Source organism: Pleurodeles waltl, chromosome 9 (assembly GCF_031143425.1).
Source record: "Pleurodeles waltl isolate 20211129_DDA chromosome 9, aPleWal1.hap1.20221129, whole genome shotgun sequence".
NCBI classification, from domain to species: domain Eukaryota; kingdom Metazoa; phylum Chordata; class Amphibia; order Caudata; family Salamandridae; genus Pleurodeles; species Pleurodeles waltl.
Genome location: NC_090448.1, coordinates 449,155,929 through 449,174,521, shown reverse-complemented (window position 1 = coordinate 449,174,521; position 18,593 = coordinate 449,155,929).

Sequence of the window (18,593 nt, the reverse complement as noted above, 5' to 3'; positions counted from 1 at the left end):
AAGATAGTCCTTCTGCAAGGGGCCACTGAACAGGATTGGCTGCTGGTTCAAGATGGTTGCAGCCTTTCTCTGTACTTGAGGCTCTAATCAGGAGGAAAGCCAAGTAGCCCTTGGAGTAACTCTGAAAGTCTCAGATTAAAGCACTAAAGCAAGTCTCAAGCAGCACGGTAGTCCTCTGAATGCACAAGGTAGACTTCATACAGCAGGGCAGACCTCTAGGTGCAAAAGGAAGAGTGATTCTGAGAGCCCTATTTTTATATCTGGTTCCCCTTTTAAAGTGGAAAAAACTTCTGGAGTAGGTTTTTCCCCTAAAACATGTGTCTGGAATCTCTGCCTTCCTGCCCTGGAATCTGTCTATCTGCAGGCACAATAGTCTAGTATGAAGTTATTTGTGTCTGAGCTGAGTCAGAGTCTTTGAAGTGAAAGTAGGGCTGTGCCCTGCTCTGCCCCCCATCCTGTCAACACCTAGCCACTCTATTACTACTTTATACTACTACTTTTCACTACCAGGACATGTAAAATTTTAAAGTGCATGTCCAGAGTGTTATGTACACTGTGCCCTACACTATCGGCTGCCAGGATCTTCCTTATGGTGACATATGAAATACAATGAGAGTTTTAGGCCTGGTATTGGGTTTATTGTACCATGTCAAATGAGCAGTTCAAAACTGCACACAGGCTGCAATGATAGACTTGAGCAATGTTTAAAAGACTATTTAAGTGGGTGGCACGATATGTGCTGCAGAGCCACTAGTAGCATTTCCTTTATCAGCCTTGTGTATATGGCATACTACTTTAGTAAGGACTTTTAAGTCAATTAAACATACCAACCAGATGTAATCCAATTTTACTATGTTTTATGGAAGGAACACAAGCACTTTAGCACTTGTCAGCAGTGGTAAACTGTGCAAAAGTCTAAGGCCAACAAAAATGAATCCAGCAAACCAGGGAGGAGGAGACAAAACAATTTAAGAATGACTCTGCACAGAGGACCAAGTCCAAAAATTCCTTGACACCTACTCTAACTAAGCAGAGATTATAGTTGTATGCAGGATTGCTGAATAGCAAATCATGCACTCCACAAAGACATTGGTCTTGCACTAGTAGCTAAAACTTCCCCTTGTTCTGCACAGGGGTACTACTAGAGAACCACAACCAATGTTTAATCTCCAAAACCAACATCTCTAGTGATCACTTTGGTAATCTACTGTTATTATTCACAACAGTGTACAACCATGCATTTATAGGGTCTCTTGATGTTAAAGTGTTAAAATATCATGTTTATGGATTCCTTTAACTTGATTTTTAGGACTGATAATAATGATCTGACAGAATAAACATGTACACCAGGCCTTGTCTAGCACCCAAAATGTTATGTTATGCTGTGTTGTGTTATGTTATGTTATGTCATGTTATGTCATGTCATGTCATGTTATGTTATGTTATGTTGTGTTATTTTATGTTAGGGTAGGTTATGTTATGCAGAATTGTAGAGCGCACTATCTCCCTGGAGGGTATCTTGGAGCTGAGCAGGTGGCAGCGTAGCCAAACCTAAGGCTTAATGGGAGTGCATGAAAAGCCAGCTCTTCAGCTTCTTGCAGAATTCAAGAAGTGAGAGAGGGGATCCTATGAGTAACAGCAGGTCGTTCCATGCTTTAGGAGCTATGTAAGAGAAGGCTTGACTACCGAATATGGTTTTCTGTGTGCATTGGGTGTTTGAAAGTTGAACTACGGACGAGCTGAGGTGTCTGGAATGTTTGTGAAAGCAGATGCGATTCTTGAGGAATGCTGAGCCAGAGTTGTGTACTTTCCTGAAAGAGAGGATGAGAAGTTTCATATGCGCTTGTTTATATATGGGGAGACAGTGGAGCTCGTTCAGGTGTCTTTATTTCCTTCTGAAACTTATCTTTGCTCTGTTTGAGTACGACTATTAGAGGTAATTATTTTCGTAATCAAAATGTAAAAATAAAACACCCTCCCTTTGAAACCAGCTATATTATTGGACCATTGTGTATGAAGCAAATGTAAATTCTGCATTTCACAGCATGTTAAACCCAGTTAAGAGGTCATGCAAGGGGGCATATCACGAGTTATGTAACCTCCAAAATGGGTTTTTCACAAGAGCGGTGGTTTGTTTCACTACACTAAAATTGGCCTCTTTGGCCCTCACTATGAATTGGCTCGATTTAGGTGTAGGGACACAGCAAACTAGGAATCTCCAATTCCAGCCAGAATATTCACAGCTATATCTGGCACTTTTGTTTTTACTCACAAAATGGGAAATACCCAGCCAGGCCTTTTACAAATGGTTTTCAATGTTTCAGTATACAAAGTCACTGACATTTAGCTACTGTTCTGAGCATGTTGTAAATGTCAGTGGGAAGCTGATGTGGGGCTGGAGTAGATGCTAGGATAGCACTCAGGGAGAAGGGAGGCTGCAGCCAAGCATGGGGAAGCACTGTCTGCTCCTGGATGGTGCTGGATGGAGTGGGTGACTGTGAGTCTGTACCTCTGCACACAGCCTTTAATCCTCTCCAGCCACAAGTTCACCACTAGGAGAACACCAGACAACTTATAATATGGTGAAATAGTATTCCATCTGGCAATACCAATCCATCATAAATGTGATTGTGGCTTTTTAGTGTACAGTACAACTTCAAAATCAGATCTGTTTCTAGTGTAAATAGCACCATATATATGTATTTATTAAGCTTTTGTGACTTATATGTTGCATGTGTTTTGTCAACAAATTTCAGTATCATGTGGAGTTAAATGCTAGTATAAAGTACAGAGGAAAATAGGCAATGAAAATGTATACCTTCAAAGAGATCAAAAACACTGCTCTCTGTAAACAAATCTTAGCAATTAACTTGTATCTAATATCCCAAAATCATGTAATCTGTGCTTTTGCTCAAGGTGCTGCAAGTGTTGGGGGCTCTGAAATGCAAATTCAGTTCTAATAATTTTTCAAATCATTATGCTCAAAAAGATAAACAGGTGCAAACATATTAAAGCATTTCTTTCCACTTCAAAGCAAGGTTTGTTACTGTTTTAAATCCTTGTGATTTAAACCTTTTGGAAGAGACAAAGGTTGCTTTGAACAAGATAGCTAACTTTCTTCCAGCACAAAATCAATTACCTTATGTGAATGTTATCTAGAGGGGTCATAATTTCCTTTTCCTGGCCTTAATCAAATTCCATTTAAGCCAGGCTTGGTTGTTTGTGACATCATAGCCATTACTACCCCTCTTATGCTTCTGAGCTTTTGGTAAGAAATTAGAATAAAAATGTGATTCATGTCTTCCCATTTCCAGATTGATTGGGCTTGATTACCAAATCTGGTTTTCTGTGTGCATTGGGTGTTTGCAAGCTGGACTACTGACGAGCCGAGGTGTCTGGAATGTTTGTGAAAGCAGATGTGATTGTTGAGGAATGCTGAGCCAGAGTTGTGTACTTTCTTGAACAAGAGGCAGAGGAATTTCAAATGTGCTTGTTTGTGTATGGGGAGACAGTGGAGCTTGTTCAGGTCTTCAGATCAATGTTTTTCATGCACTTGACTAAGGTTGCCAAATGTGACTTCTGTCAGTCCTGTAGCAATCCAGGCACAATGAACAATATTAAGTAGAGAGCGTAGTGTCCAGTACTGATCTTGTTATGCATATGTCTGACCCTGAAATGTGATGCTGTTCCCATGTTATGTTGAGGATTAAGAGTCTGATTTCGAGTTCAGCAGAAGGGTTATGCAACCACAAACATGACAGATATCCTTCTCTATGTTATTACAAGTAACATAATATATAATAATGCACTTGTCACAAGGCGAGAGGGATATCTGTCACATTTGTGATGTAGTAGCCTGTCTGCCAAACTCTAAATCAGGCCCTATATCTTGGAGCATTGATGGATGAATGATACATTGTGTGCCAATGATTGAGTTTATTTTACAGTAACCTCTGAATTGTTCTGCTTACAGGAATCTTGGATAGTCAAAACCTGTTAAATTGATGGTTACACTACTTTCTGTATCCCAGCTTTTGCTGTGGATAGAGGGCATCCTTCTGGTGACTTGGTGATCTTGCTATCCCTAACATAGCCAGGTTTCTCTTCTTTTTTAATAACCATTTTAATAACCAGTTTTAGGAACTTCATGGTGATTTCATTGAGATTTGACATTCAGCTTACTCTCTCTCATCAATTATTATAGAAATCACTTCAGGTTAACTATTTCTCCACACATGTTGAAGCTATCTGAACTTCTCAATTCCATTTTTGCCACAACATATGCGGCAGGTACCTGCAAACTTTGAGTCTTGGTTATGGGCGAATTCAATGCTAATCTGGACCTGCCTAGATAGATATATCAAGCTTGGCACTAAGCAATTTCAAATGACCAAACTGGATCCTCGTTGGGGGATCTTGCTAGAAAAGAGGCATAAGACAAATTTCTGTAGGACGTCCTTGACTCCTGTGCTCTTTTTGGAAAATCAGCATGCTTTACAAGCCAACATTTGAGTTGGTGATCACTCTAGTGTAGCTTTTGGAGTATATTAAGTTTAATGAAGCTATTTAGTGTAGTGAGTAATCATATGTCTACAATAATAGATCTATGTCTACCTGCTAGGTCTTTAAGTGTTCCTGCAAATCCAATAGATCCTCTAGTAGTAGAAGACACTAAAACGCGAGGAGGTTATGTTCAGCTACATTGGGCCCAGACAAGCAGACCAATATTCTAGTTCAAGAAGCATTTCATCCATTCTTACTAGTCTTGATGAACAGTCTGCTGACTCCATGGTACTGGAAAAGTTTCAGAACATTAAAGCCTGATTATTTATGGTTAATGAAGGCAAATTCTGATTTAAGAGGGTTTCCATAGTTCCACCAGCCTGGCAATCCAGAACCAACAAGGGCAATGTTAGTATCCATGTTTCCCTGGATCCATTGATGACATTAATATAATATCTATGATGGTCTGTAGTAGATATGGAAAATGTGAATGAGATATGATTCAGATAAGAAAGAGGTAAGCAGAGACAATAAACACATTGCGTATCACTATTGCTGGACTCAAGCTGGAATGCAGAGGATAATATATATAATCCTTGAAAGGGTGACCCCAACACTAAAGTACAAATTAAACTCAACAATTTTGATCTTGAATGTTTATCCAGAATATGTTTCTGGGAACAAGTTCTTTATAAAACTCTCCATGACACTTAATGCATTCCAATCTCATAGCAACAATATTCCAGCTGCAGCAGCGTTGTATCACAATTGTCTAGCAAAGAAAGTTTTAAAGCACAGGAAACCTATACTCAATGGGTCTATAATGGCATTTCAAGCCTCAAGAGAGTCACATGGTACTTTAGGAAATGTAGTTTGTCTTGATTCCTCTCTTATGTTTCACATACAGCAGACATTGCAGCAGTGATGCCTCACCTCAAGCAGGGCCTACACTCTGGCTGTACCTCCAACTTCCTCTGCAGTGGACCACTCGAGCACAATTGAAGTTTGGAAGAATGCATCTTAGTGTCTGCCCATCATACATAGGAAATCATGAGTCACAGTTTAGGACAGTGCCCCCTACTGGCACTCACCCTCATACCATGATTCTAGTCTTATATGGATGATCTCCATCTGAATTGGCTGCATCGCTTTAGAATGAATATATGCAAGGCAGGGGTTCCTTCATACAATCCCACACAGACCTGACACTTCCAGTTTTCAGGGAAGTGATGCATCTTTGGCAAATTACGTGCAGTCCAAATTGCACGTCCAAAAAATTCCTCTAACACATCTGAGACTTCCTCAGGGAGCAACACCAACTCAGATAGTGACAGCAACTCGTCAGGGTACACACGACAACGCCGCGGACGACGTGGCCAACGTCGAGGAGGATGGAATTATTCACCCGTACCTCCCCAATACCCCCCATACTTTAACCAACAATGGGGTTGGCCTAACCAGTATGGCCCCCCTCCACAATACCAAGCACCTTACCTGCAACACCCTGCCCAATGGTCCTTCTCTGAACCCCCACCCCCTTTTTGAGACAGAGGTCATGGGAGGGACAGAGGGAGGAGAAAAGAAGTACAGTGGCGTCAAAAAGAGGATGTTTTGGAAAACCCAATGCACAGGGACGCCATACCAGGGACAAGCAAGGCAAAGTGAACCCCGATGTAGAGAATACAGTTAACATCATTAACCTAACCAATCGGACCCTGAGTCAAATCGAAACCCAAGCATTAAATAAAGGCCTGAATTTCGTGCCTACCCCTAGAGAAGACCTATTCAGAACTAGAACAGAACTCGCAGGTTTGTTTCGTAAGATCCGCCTTAAAACCTTTTTCCTCGGGAGAGAATATGATACTCCCGTACAGAATACAGGACTACGCCCGAAATCTACCTTTTGCCCCCCAGCAGGGCAGATGCCCCCGGAGGTACTGGCTTTTGAAAAATCAGTATCCCTTAAGATCAATGGGCTGACTGAGTCATCCAACAAAGTATTCCACAATATGAGTAAAATCGAAATAGAGTCACTGAAGAGCCTTACAGCCGATCCTAATATTATCATCAAACCAGCAGATAAAGGCGGGGCCACTGTGATTCTACCATACAAAATGTATAGAGACGAGTGTGAGCGACTACTGGGGAATACCAGACACTACAAGCGTCTGTCACGTGGCCCTACAATTGATGTCCAAGAAGAGATCACCTTCCTAGTATCAAAAGGGAAAGAAAACAACTGGATCACAGATCATGAGGCATCATACTTGATACAAACCAACCCAAAAATCCCTTACTTTTATATTCTACCAAAAGTACATAAAGAAAAGATTCCTCCACCCGGTAGACCCATAGTTTCCGGGATAGGCTCGGCACTTGAGCCCTTGTCTAAATTTGTGGATTTCTTTCTTCAACCGCTAGTCAAAAGGATCCCAACCTATCTTAAGGACACCACCCATGTCCTCCTTTTACTGGAGTCTATAACCTTCGATAAATCTAAGGAACTTCTAATTACTCTTGATGTGGAATCACTCTACACAAACATCCCGCAAGAGGCTACTCTGGAAGTAATAAGCAACCTGCTGGACATACATATGGGTGATTCCCAAACCCCCCCTGGGTTTATACTGGACTTAGCACATCTCGCCCTCACCAGAAACTACTTCAAGTTTGAAGACAGTTTCTTCTTGCAGACACAAGGCACATCGATGGGTAGTACATTTGCCCCTAGTCTAGCATGTCTATACGTTGACCATATTGAAAGACACACGATCCTACATGAGGACAACCCCTACCGAGATCAGATTAAACTCTGGAAGCGATACATCGATGATGTACTGCTAATATGGACCGGTAGTAAAGAAGAGGCCCAGGCATTCGCTGTTTGGCTCAACGGGGCCAACCCATTTTTAACCTTCACTATGAACATAGGTGACAAAAAACTACCTTTCCTCGATCTACTAATCTATGAACAAGACGGCGGGTTAGCGACTGAAGTTTATTATAAACCAACAGACTGCAACAATCTATTACAATACCAGAGCTTCCATCCACGAGCCCTACGAGATAACCTTCCGGTTGGGCAGTTCCTACGGTTAAGACGAAACTGCTCATCCGTCACCGATTACCGCAAACATGCAGACAAACTGTCTACCAAGCTACACACCAAGGATTATCCCCCACATCTGGTTAATAGGGCACGAAAACGGGCACGCAACAATAACAGAGACCAGTTGCTGCAGCCTCGAACACAGAAACCAAGTTTGGATAAAATCGTTTGTGTTACCACCTTCAATCCCTTATCCAATGAAATCCAGAAGATCATTAGAGAGAATTGGAAAATTTTGACATCAGGTGGTTTACCCTTTGAACCACCATTACACGCGTTTAAGAGAGCAACCAACATACGGGACATGGTGGTCCACACTAGACCAAAGGAGAAGCGAGGGTCCACACACTACACTTTGGCAAATGGCCCCCCCCGCAGGTCATTACCCTTGCGGCAACTGCAGCGTTTGCCCTTTTACCCATAGATCTATCACCATCGATCTTGACCTCAAAACTCCCTGGGTGCAAAATTAATTGACAAATTGCAACAGCAAAAACGTAGTTTACTTAATCAAATGCCCTTGCCTACTTAAATATGTGGGTATGACTACAAGGAAGGTGAGCACCAGAATTTGTGAACATAGAAGCACGATTAGGTGCAAACGAGATGCAACGAAGCTCACTAGCCATTTCCTACAAAGAAACCACTCTCCAGATGACATGTCTTGGACGGTCCTGGAACATTTCTCTCCTTCAACCCCCAACTTGTCCGAAAAACTATTTAGGGCAGAACAACGCTGGATTTGGAGATTGCACACCGACACGGTTGGATTAAATGACGAGATACCGTGGTTCTCTCTTCAAAATTAGAACCCCCCTTCTTCCCCCTTTTCGCCTCTCTGGCCTTGCTTCCCCCCTCTTTCCTTCTTTCGCTTCTTAACTCTTTTTTCTTCCCCTTCTCTCTTTCTCTCACTTTTTCTTATCTTTCCCTCATACGTTCTTTTTCCTTTACCCTTCCCCTCCCTCCGCCTCCTCGACCCGCAGTCTCTCCTTGGTTCTCTCTTTTTCTTTCTCTTCACATTTCTTTCTTTCCCTGCCTCCCCTCATTTTCTCCTGCTCTCCCCTTGCCTGCTGGTTCCTTCCCCCTCTTTCTCGACCCTCGGTCTCTCCTTGGTCCTTTTCTTTGCTTTGCCTTCACTTCTCTCTCTATCACTGTCCCCCCTCGTCTGTTTCTGCTCTCCCTTTCTCTGCTGGCTCCTTCTCATCCTCCTCAAACCCCTAACCCACCCCCCACCCCTTCCCTCCCCTTCCCTTCCCTTTTATATTTATATTTATATTTATATTTATTTTTATTTTTATTTTTATTTTTATTTTTATTTTTATTTTTATTTTTATTTTTATTTTTAGTTTCATTTTATTTTATTTTATTGACTTATTTCTTTTCCTTCCCTTAACCCCACCCCCACAACCCTCCCTCCCCCCCCCTCCTTTTTCCCCCTCTGTCCCGGCTTCTCCTCTCTTTAGCAGCCTCACTCGCAGCTGGGAGACTACAATTCCCAGCCTCGCGAGAGAAGGCAGCCTGCATGGCTGCCGGGGAACTACGTTTCCCGACAGCTTTTGCGGGCTGGTGCCCCCGCCCAAACAGGGCTTCCCTTAGCCGCGGTCGCCGACCGCGGCTGCCTCGGCACTTAGAGGGGGCTCAGCATGTTAGGGTGGCGCTGCCCACGAGCGCCCCTACCATTTTTGGCCATTTCCGGCCCCCGGCTCCTCCGGAGGGACCGCAATCGATTCCGGTGCAATGAATCGTCAACAGCTCGTATTACTTCCGGCCCCCGGGCCGCGGCGGTGTTTACCTGCAGCTGCAAGCAATTCTCCCCATTAAGACTACTATATAAACTACCGACTTTCAGGTAACTTTACCCAAGCGGTCCTGACAGAGAGGTCGGTATAGGCGCACAGAGAGCACCCACCTTTGATGCAGTGAGTCAACCAACGATGGAAACACAGATAAGAAGCCCTACTTCTCCTTTCCTTCCTGCCCTTTCCTTTTGCCCACGTTCTCTCTTTTTTTCTCAGCTGTCTCTCTCTTTTTCTTTTCCTTCTCTTTCTTTTCTTTCTTATTCCTTTCTTGTTCCTTTCCCCCTCCCTTTTGCCCCCTCCCCCCTTCTTTCCCCTGTTCCCTTTCTTCCTTTCTCCCCCTTCGCTTCTCCTCTTTTCCCTTTTTTCCCCCCACGCCGCCCCCCCCTTTTTGCCCCCTCCCCCCTTCTTTCCCCTGTTCCCTTTCTTCCTTTCTCCCCCTTCGCTTCTCCTTTTTTCCCTTTTTTCCCCCCACGCCGCCCCCCCTCTTTTTTTCCCCCTTCTCCAATCTTTTCTATTCTGATCTTGCCTTCTACCGTCTATTTCTTGACCACGTCTGCACTATTCCTTCATATATACTTCTTCTTCTTTACTCTCCCCTTTTGCTCTCTCCCTTCTAACCCTAGAGTCTGACTATAAGGGGACGCTCCCTCTCCAGGATACCAGAGGCTAGTAGCCTCTATGGTTAGGGTAAGGAATTGTCTTCCCTGACCTACCACTCGCCGCGCATAGCTAGCATTGCCGCAACCGTTTTATCTGCAACCAGTACTCTTGTGTTATGCATGAGATTTTGTCAGGTGTGCCGTGGTTTGCTGTGAATTACCTTCTCACCGCCAATTTTGGTCTGTTTATGTTATTGTATTTACTATAGGTCCTCCCCAGGTATTCCCTTGGTTAAGGTAGGCCCTTCCTTCCCTCCCTTTTTTTCCTACTGCGATTAATCCTGCAGCGCGCAATAAGCTTCTGCAACAGGGATCCAACGCCCTGATGAATGCCCAGAGACCCTCCATAGCTCAAACACAAGGGCAGAAACATGTCGGCTACTTTTTCTAGATAGGTGACCTTGTGAGTCATTGCTCTCACACTGGTTTCCCACGTCTTTTAATCACACCACACAGAACCTTCTATTAAACTCACCCTGGTATCTGAGTAGGTGTTTTTATTCCCATAGCACAGCTGGATCCCTACTTTCCAGAAATCAAACTAATTTATGCACTCCCTCCTGTTCTTTTAACAGTGAGGTTGAGTCCGCCCAGGTGATATTGTCCTACCTGGGTGGGGCTAGGTGTTCATATGATGAAGCATGACACTATATAGTGTGTGAGACCACCTAGTGCGTAAAGGAAATCCCCCTCTACAGACCACATACCACCCCACGTTCCATCCACAATTTACCTTTAATCGAGGTCTAAGATTGGTTTAGTGTCGCAACTAGCACACTATCAATCCATTTATAATTCCAAAACCCTGTACTCTCTTTTGCGATTTAGTATTGTGTTTGGGGAGTCGAGTACGATGGGTGTCTTTTCCCGCTCCCTTATACTCTCCCGTTGTGTACTATCATAGTAGAGCAGCCTTCTGGTTGCGAGAGTTGTTTGCTCTTTAATCCTTTTCCCTTAAGCAAGCGCATTGCTTTGCTTGCGTCCCTTAGTACTTTGGGCCTTTTTCTTTTTCTGACGTCCCCTCCACCTGTGGACCGAACCCCTTAACCTTCCTTTTCTTCATCCCCATCCCCCTCCACTACGCCTGCCACATTATGGCAGAAGGTCTCTCCTTCAACGACGAGGAAGTATCAGCTATCCTCTCAGCCCCCTCACTCCTTGGGGACACAGCCTTGTCAAAAAGCCTATCCCAACTTGGGGACTGGGACTCCCTAGTGGAATTGAAACGCTCCCAGGTTAAGACCATATTACACGGAGCTGTCCTCACTGAATACCTACGCAGTAATTCTGCACCAAATGGATTACTTGTCACCAATGAACCTCGCATATTCCTAGACGACCTGGAGTTTCGTAAAGATTGGTCACTCATAGCATGGAAATGCACACGAGATTGGCTGATATTAATTATAAGAACCGCGACTAGGCTATCTGAAACCTTACTGATTCAGATAAAAACCAGTGAAAATAACCTGAAGTCAGGTGTGAGTATTCTCTCCTTCAAAAAGAAACTGGAGGAGGTAAACAAAAACATAAATGAATACAAAGAATATTTAACTCAGCAAAAAATAGGGAAGTTTCAAAAAGACCTGAATCGGTTCTCCCTAGAAAAGATATACCCCTACACAAAACCTGACTACGTAGCAAAAAATTCCTCTAACACATCTGAGACTTCCTCAGGGAGCAACACCAACTCAGATAGTGACAGCAACTCGTCAGGGTACACACGACAACGCCGCAGACGACGTGGCCAATGTCGAGGAGGATGGAATTATCCACCCGTACCTCCCCAATACCCCCCATACTTTAACCAACAATGGGGTTGGCCTAACCAGTATGGCCCCCCTCCACAATACCAAGCACCTTACCTGCAACACCCTGCCCAATGGTCCTTCTCTGAACCCCCACCCCCTTTTTTAGACAGAGGTCATGGGAGGGACAGAGGGAGGAGAAAAGAAGTGGCGTCAAAAAGAGGATGTTTTGGAAAACCCAATGCACAGGGACGCCATACCAGGGACAAGCAAGGCAAAGTGAACCCCGATGTAGAGAATACAGTTAACATCATGAACCTAACCAATCGGACCCTGAGTCAAATCGAAACCCAAGCATTAAATAAAGGCCTGAATTTCGTGCCTACCCCTAGAGTAGACCTATTCAGAACTAGAACAGAACTCGCAGGTCTGTTTCGTAAGATCCGCCTTAAAACCTTTTTCCTCTGGAGAGAATATGATACTCCCGTACAGAATACAGGACTACGCCCGAAATCTACCTTTTGCCCCCCAGCAGGGCAGATGCCCCCGGAGGTACTGGCTTTTGAAAAATCAGGATCCCTTAAGATCAATGGGCTGACTGAGTCATCCAACAAAGTATTCCACAATATGAGTAAAATCGAAATAGAGTCACTGAAGAGCCTTATAGCCGATCCTAATATTATCATCAAACCAGCAGATAAAGGCGGGGCCACTGTGATTCTACCATACAAAATGTATAGAGACGAGTGTGAGCGACTACTGGGGAATACCAGACACTACAAGCGTCTGTCACGTGACCCTACAATTGATGTCCAAGAAGAGATCACCTTCCTAGTATCAAAAGGGAAAGAAAACAACTGGATCACAGATGATGAGGCATCATACTTGATACAAACCAACCCAAAAATCCCATACTTTTATATTCTACCAAAAGTACATAAAGAAAAGATTCCTCCACCCGGTAGACCCATAGTTTCCGGGATAGGCTTGGCACTTGAGCCCTTGTCTCAATTTGTGGATTTCTTTCTTCAACCGCTAGTCAAAAGGATCCCAACCTATCTTAAGGACACCATCCATGTCCTCCTTTTACTGGAGTCTATAACCTTCGATAAATCTAAGGAACTTCTAATTACACTTGATGTGGAATCACTCTACACAAACATCCCACAAGAGGCTTCTCTGGAAGTAATAAGCAACCTGCTGGACATACATATGGGTGATTCCCAAACCCCCCCTGGGTTTATACTGGACTTCGCACATCTCGCCCTCACCAGAAACTACTTCAAGTTTGAAGACAGTTTCTTCTTGCAGACACAAGGCACATCGATGGGTAGGACATTTGCCCCTAGTCTAGCATGTCTATACGTTGACCATATTGAAAGACACACGATCCTACATGAGGACAACCCCTACCGAGATCAGATTAAACTCTGGAAGCGATACATCGATGATGTACTGCTAATATGGACCGGTAGTAAAGAAGAGGCCCAGGCATTCGCTGTTTGGCTCAACGGGGCCAACCCATTTTTAACCTTCACTATGAACATAGGTGACAAAAAACAACCCTTCCTTGATCTACTAATCTATAAACAAGAAGGCGGGTTAGCGACTGAAGTTTATTATAAACCAACAGACTGCAACAATCTATTACAATACCAGAGCTTCCACCCACGAGCCCTACGAGATAACCTTCCAGTTGGGCAGTTCCTACGGTTAAGACGAAACTGCTCATCCGTCACCGATTACCGCAAACATGCAGACAAACTCTCTACCAAGCTACACACCAAGGATTATCCCCCACATCTGGTTAATAGGGCACGAAAACGGGCACGCAACAATAACAGAGACCAGTTGCTGCAGCCACGAACACAGAAACCAAGTTTGGATAAAATCGTATGTGTTACCACCTTCAATCCCTTATCCAATGAAATCCAGAAGATCATTAGAGAGAATTGGAAATTTTTTACATCAGGTGGTTTACCCTTTGAACCACCATTACACGCATTTAAGAGAGCAACCAACATATGGGACATGGTGGTCCACACTAGACCAAAGGAGAAGCGAGGGTCCACAGAGATTACACTTTGGCAAATGGCCCCCCCCGCAGGTCATTTCCCTTGCGGCAACTGCAGCGTTTGCCCTTTTACCCATAGATCTATCACCATCGATCTTGACCTCAAAACTCCATGGGTGCAAAAATCATTGACAAATTGCAACAGCAAAAACGTAGTTTACTTAATCAAATGCCCTTGCCTACTTAAATATGTGGGTATGACTACAAGGAAGGTGAGCACCATAATTTGTGAACATAGAAGCACGATTAGGTGCAAACGAGATGCAACAAAGCTCACTAGCCATTTCCTACAAAGAAACCACTCTCCAGATGACATGTCTTGGACGGTCCTGGAACATTTCTCTCCTTCAACCCCCAACTTGTCCGAAAAACTATTTAGGGCAGAACAACGCTGGATTTGGAGATTGCACACAGACACGGTTGGATTAAATGACGAGATACCGTGGTTCTCTCTTCAAAATTAGAACTCCCCCTTTTCGCCTCTCTGGCCTTGCTTCCCCCCTCTTTCCTTCTTTCGCTTCTTAACTCTTTTCTTCTTCCCCCTTCTCTCTTTCTCTCACTTTTTCTTATCTTTCCCTCATACTTTCTTTTTCCTTTACCCTTCCCCTCCCTCCTCGTCCTTGACCCGCAGTCTCTCCTTGGTTCTCTCTTTTTCTTTCTCTTCACATTTCTTTCTTTCCCTGCCTCCCCTCATTTTCTCCTGCTCTCCCCTTGCCTGCCGGTTCCTTCCCCCTCTTTCTCGACCCTCGGTCTCTCCTTGGTCCTTTTCTTTGCTTTGCCTTCACTTCTCTTTCTATCACTGTCCCCCCCTCGTCTGTTTCTGCTCTCCCTTTCTCTGCCGGCTCCTTCTCATCCTCCTCAAACCCCTAACCCCCCCCACCCCTTCCCTCCCCTTCCCTTTTATATTTATATTTATTTGTATTTTTATTTTTATTTTTATTTTCATTTTATTTTATTTTATTGACTTATTTCTTTTCCTTCCCTTAACCCCACCCCCACAACCCTCCCCCCTTCCCCCCCCCCCTCCTTTTTCCCCCTCTGTCCCGGCTTCTCCTCTCTTTAGCAGCCTCACTCGCAGCTGGGAGACTACAATTCCCAGCCTCGCGAGAGAAGGCAGCCTGCATGGCTGCCGGGGAACTACGTTTCCCGACAGCTTTTGTGGGCTGGCGCCCCCGCCCAAACAGGGCTTCCCTTAGCCGCGTTCACCGACCGCCTCAGCACTTAGAGGGGGCTCAGCATGTTAGGGTGGCGCTGCCCACGAGCGCCCCTACCATTTTTGGCCATTTCCGGCCCCCGGCTCCTCCGGAGGGACCGCAATCGATTCCGGCGCAATGAATCGTCAACAGCTCGTATTACTTCCGACCCCCGGGCCGCGGCGGTGATTACCTGCAGCTGCAAGCAATTCTCCCCATTAAGACTACTATATAAACTACCGACTTTCAGGTCACTTTACCCAAGCGGTCCTGACAGAGAGGTCGGTATAGGCGCACAGAGAGCGCCCACCTTTGATGCAGTGAGTCAACCAACGATGGAAACACAGATAAGAAGCCCTACTTCTCCTTTCCTTCCTGCCCTTTCCTTTTGCCCACGTTCTCTCTTTTTTTCTCAGCTGTCTCTCTCTTTTTCTTTTCCTTCTCTTTCTTTTCTTTCTTATTCCTTTCTTGTTCCTTTCCCCCTCCCTTTTGCCCCCTCCCCCCTTCTTTCCCCTGTTCCCTTTCTTCCTTTCTCCCCCTTCGCTTCTCCTTTTTTCCCTTTTTTCCCCCCACGCCGCCCCCCCCTTTTTTTCCACCTTCTCCAATCTTTTCTATTCTGATCTTGCCTTCTACCGTCTATTTCTTGACCACGTCTGCACTATTCCTTCATATATACTTCTTCTTCTTTACTCTCCCCTTTTGCTCTCTCCCTTCTAACCCTAGAGTCTGACTATAAGGGGACGCTCCCTCTCCAGGATACCAGAGGCTAGTAGCCTCTATGGTTAGGGTAAGGAATTGTCTTCCCTGACCTACCACTCGCCGCGCATAGCTAGCATTGCCGCGACCGTTTTATCTGCAACCAGTACTCTTGTGTTATGCATGAAATTTTGTCACGTGTGCCGTGGTTTGCTGTGAATTACCTTCTCACCGCCAATTTTGGTCTGTTTATGTTATTGTATTTACTATAGGTCCTCCCCAGGTATTCCCTTGGTTAAGGTAGGCCCTTCCTTCCCTCCCTTTTTTTCCTACTGCGATTAATCCTGCAGCGCGCAATAAGCTTCTACAACAGGGATCCAACGCCCTGATGAATGCCCAGAGACCCTCCATAGCTCAAACACAAGGGCAGAAACATGTCGGCTACTTTTTCTAGATAGGTGACCTTGTGAGTCATTGCTCTCACACTGGTTTCCCACGTCTTTTAATCACACCACACAGAACCTTCTATTAAACTCACCCTGGTATCTGAGTAGGTGTTTTTATTCCCATAGCACAGCTGGATCCCTACTTTCCAGAAATCAAACTAATTTACGCACTCCCTCCTGTTCTTTTAACAGTGAGGTTGAGTCCGCCCAGGTGGTATTGTCCTACCTGGGTGGGGCTAGGTGGTCATATGATGAAGCATGACACTATATAGTGTGTGAGACCACCTAGTCCGTAAAGGAAATCCCCCTCTACAGACCACATACCACCCCACGTTCCATCCACAATTTACCTTTAATCGAGGTCTAAGATTGGTTTAGTGTCGCAACTAGCACACTATCAATCCATTTATAATTCCAAAACCCCGTACTCTCTTTTGCAATTTATTAAAATTTTTACACCTCCCTAACCCAGGAGTAAAAATGAAAAATTTGCTTTGCGTAGGGAGCTGACTTATTTAAGTCACTTTACATACTGGGATAGGTCTGTATTTTACTTCCCCTTTATGAGTAGTGGGTCAACACATTTGACACTCATGTTGTAGCACCCCTTGACCATTTTGGGACCACAGCACCTATGAATCTATCATCCTTTGCAGCAAGGCAATGTGACAATGTATACGTTTTGCAAGGGACAGGCCAGGATTGTCACTTCTGAATGGAGGAAGGGGTCACCAAGTCCAGTTTTTTGAGTACTTCAAAAGGACAATAGCTAAGTACCCACATAAGGTAGGTAATACATGTGTTTCCGCATCACATTCCAAAATAAACTTATATTCACTTACATTACACTGTCACTCACTGTGTCACTCATACGCAGGTCTCTACACACACATGAGTACACAATACCCACCTTAATGTGCCACACAATAACCACTGTAATTTGACACATAGACATACTGGATTAATACCCTCTTACATCCAGGACCAATGGAAAAGTGTAGATGTTGATATTCCACCATTTTACAGTCCTTTACATGGGTCCTAAAACAGGCCACTTTTGTCATATCAAACGGGCGTAGCACCTCTGAATTTTGATGCATTGCTGAAGTTGTGTCAGTTATGAGGCCAGCTTCTCGGATGCACCACTTTTTAGGTGGAATTGTTACAGCAAAGTTCCAAGATGCATCAGAATTTCTGATGCACATCAGGTCCTTATGCCATGAAGCCGCATACTGTAAATATGGCGCATCCATGTTGTAACGGATTCTTCCACATCATAAAAAATAATTGACGCATCGTTGCTGCAATGAAACAATGGATAATTTCTTGTAAATATGGCCCTACGTTTAACAAAATCTTATTCAAAATCACATTAAACTTGGGACACTAATCAGGTCAAAACATTTTTTTATAATGACTTCCAAAACAAGAGATTGTATGCATGCAGACTCAATAAACCTAAAGGAAACATCTTCCAATCTACAATCTTCAGGAAGTTAATTTTCATTCACAGTTTTATATTGATATAGGGCCTGATTTAGATCTTGATGGTGTTACCACCAAGCCATCTCGGCGGCGGACCCGAGAACACCTTCAAGTCTGCCATATTTAGATTCTACAGCCCTGCAAGCAGTGGACTGGTGATGAATTTCTGACAGAGGGAGATGGCAGTGGGACCCAATGGACTTTGTACAATGGCAGAGGCTATAGAACACAGGTAAGTGACACACACACACTGTACCATAGCCATATGTGTCCCCCTGCACTACACTCTACACAACACACCACACAGACACCATCATCCATTACAATTTCCCATAATGCCAGAAACACACATTGACATGCATTCATAACACAATACACACACAATTGACACTTCACCCATACACAACATTTGACACAACCACAACAACCAACACAACTATGCATTCAGCTACACAAACAAACTCACACACAAGCACAACTACACACATTACGACAGCATCCACCACACAGCAACACTCACCTGAATGTATCACACTGCAACACCTCATACATAACATCATCGATCTCACATGCAAGTGACACACATACATGAACAACCACATCACCCGCTCCAGCTCCCTCCACCTCAAATAGCCAATCCACACACAAACACACACATACATGTACTAACATACACAACAGATAGCGCAAACCTACCAGTACAGGTCCCCTTGCAATGCATACACATGGACACCATTGTCCAGTGTGAGTGTACCGTCATTGTGGTGCCAACATTTATTTGGGAGTGAATAGTGACACAGTGGAGCTGCATTGGATGTAGAGCCACTTTTCTTGAATTCGCACCATATTGCAAAGTATAAGAGACTACCCAGTAACCGTAG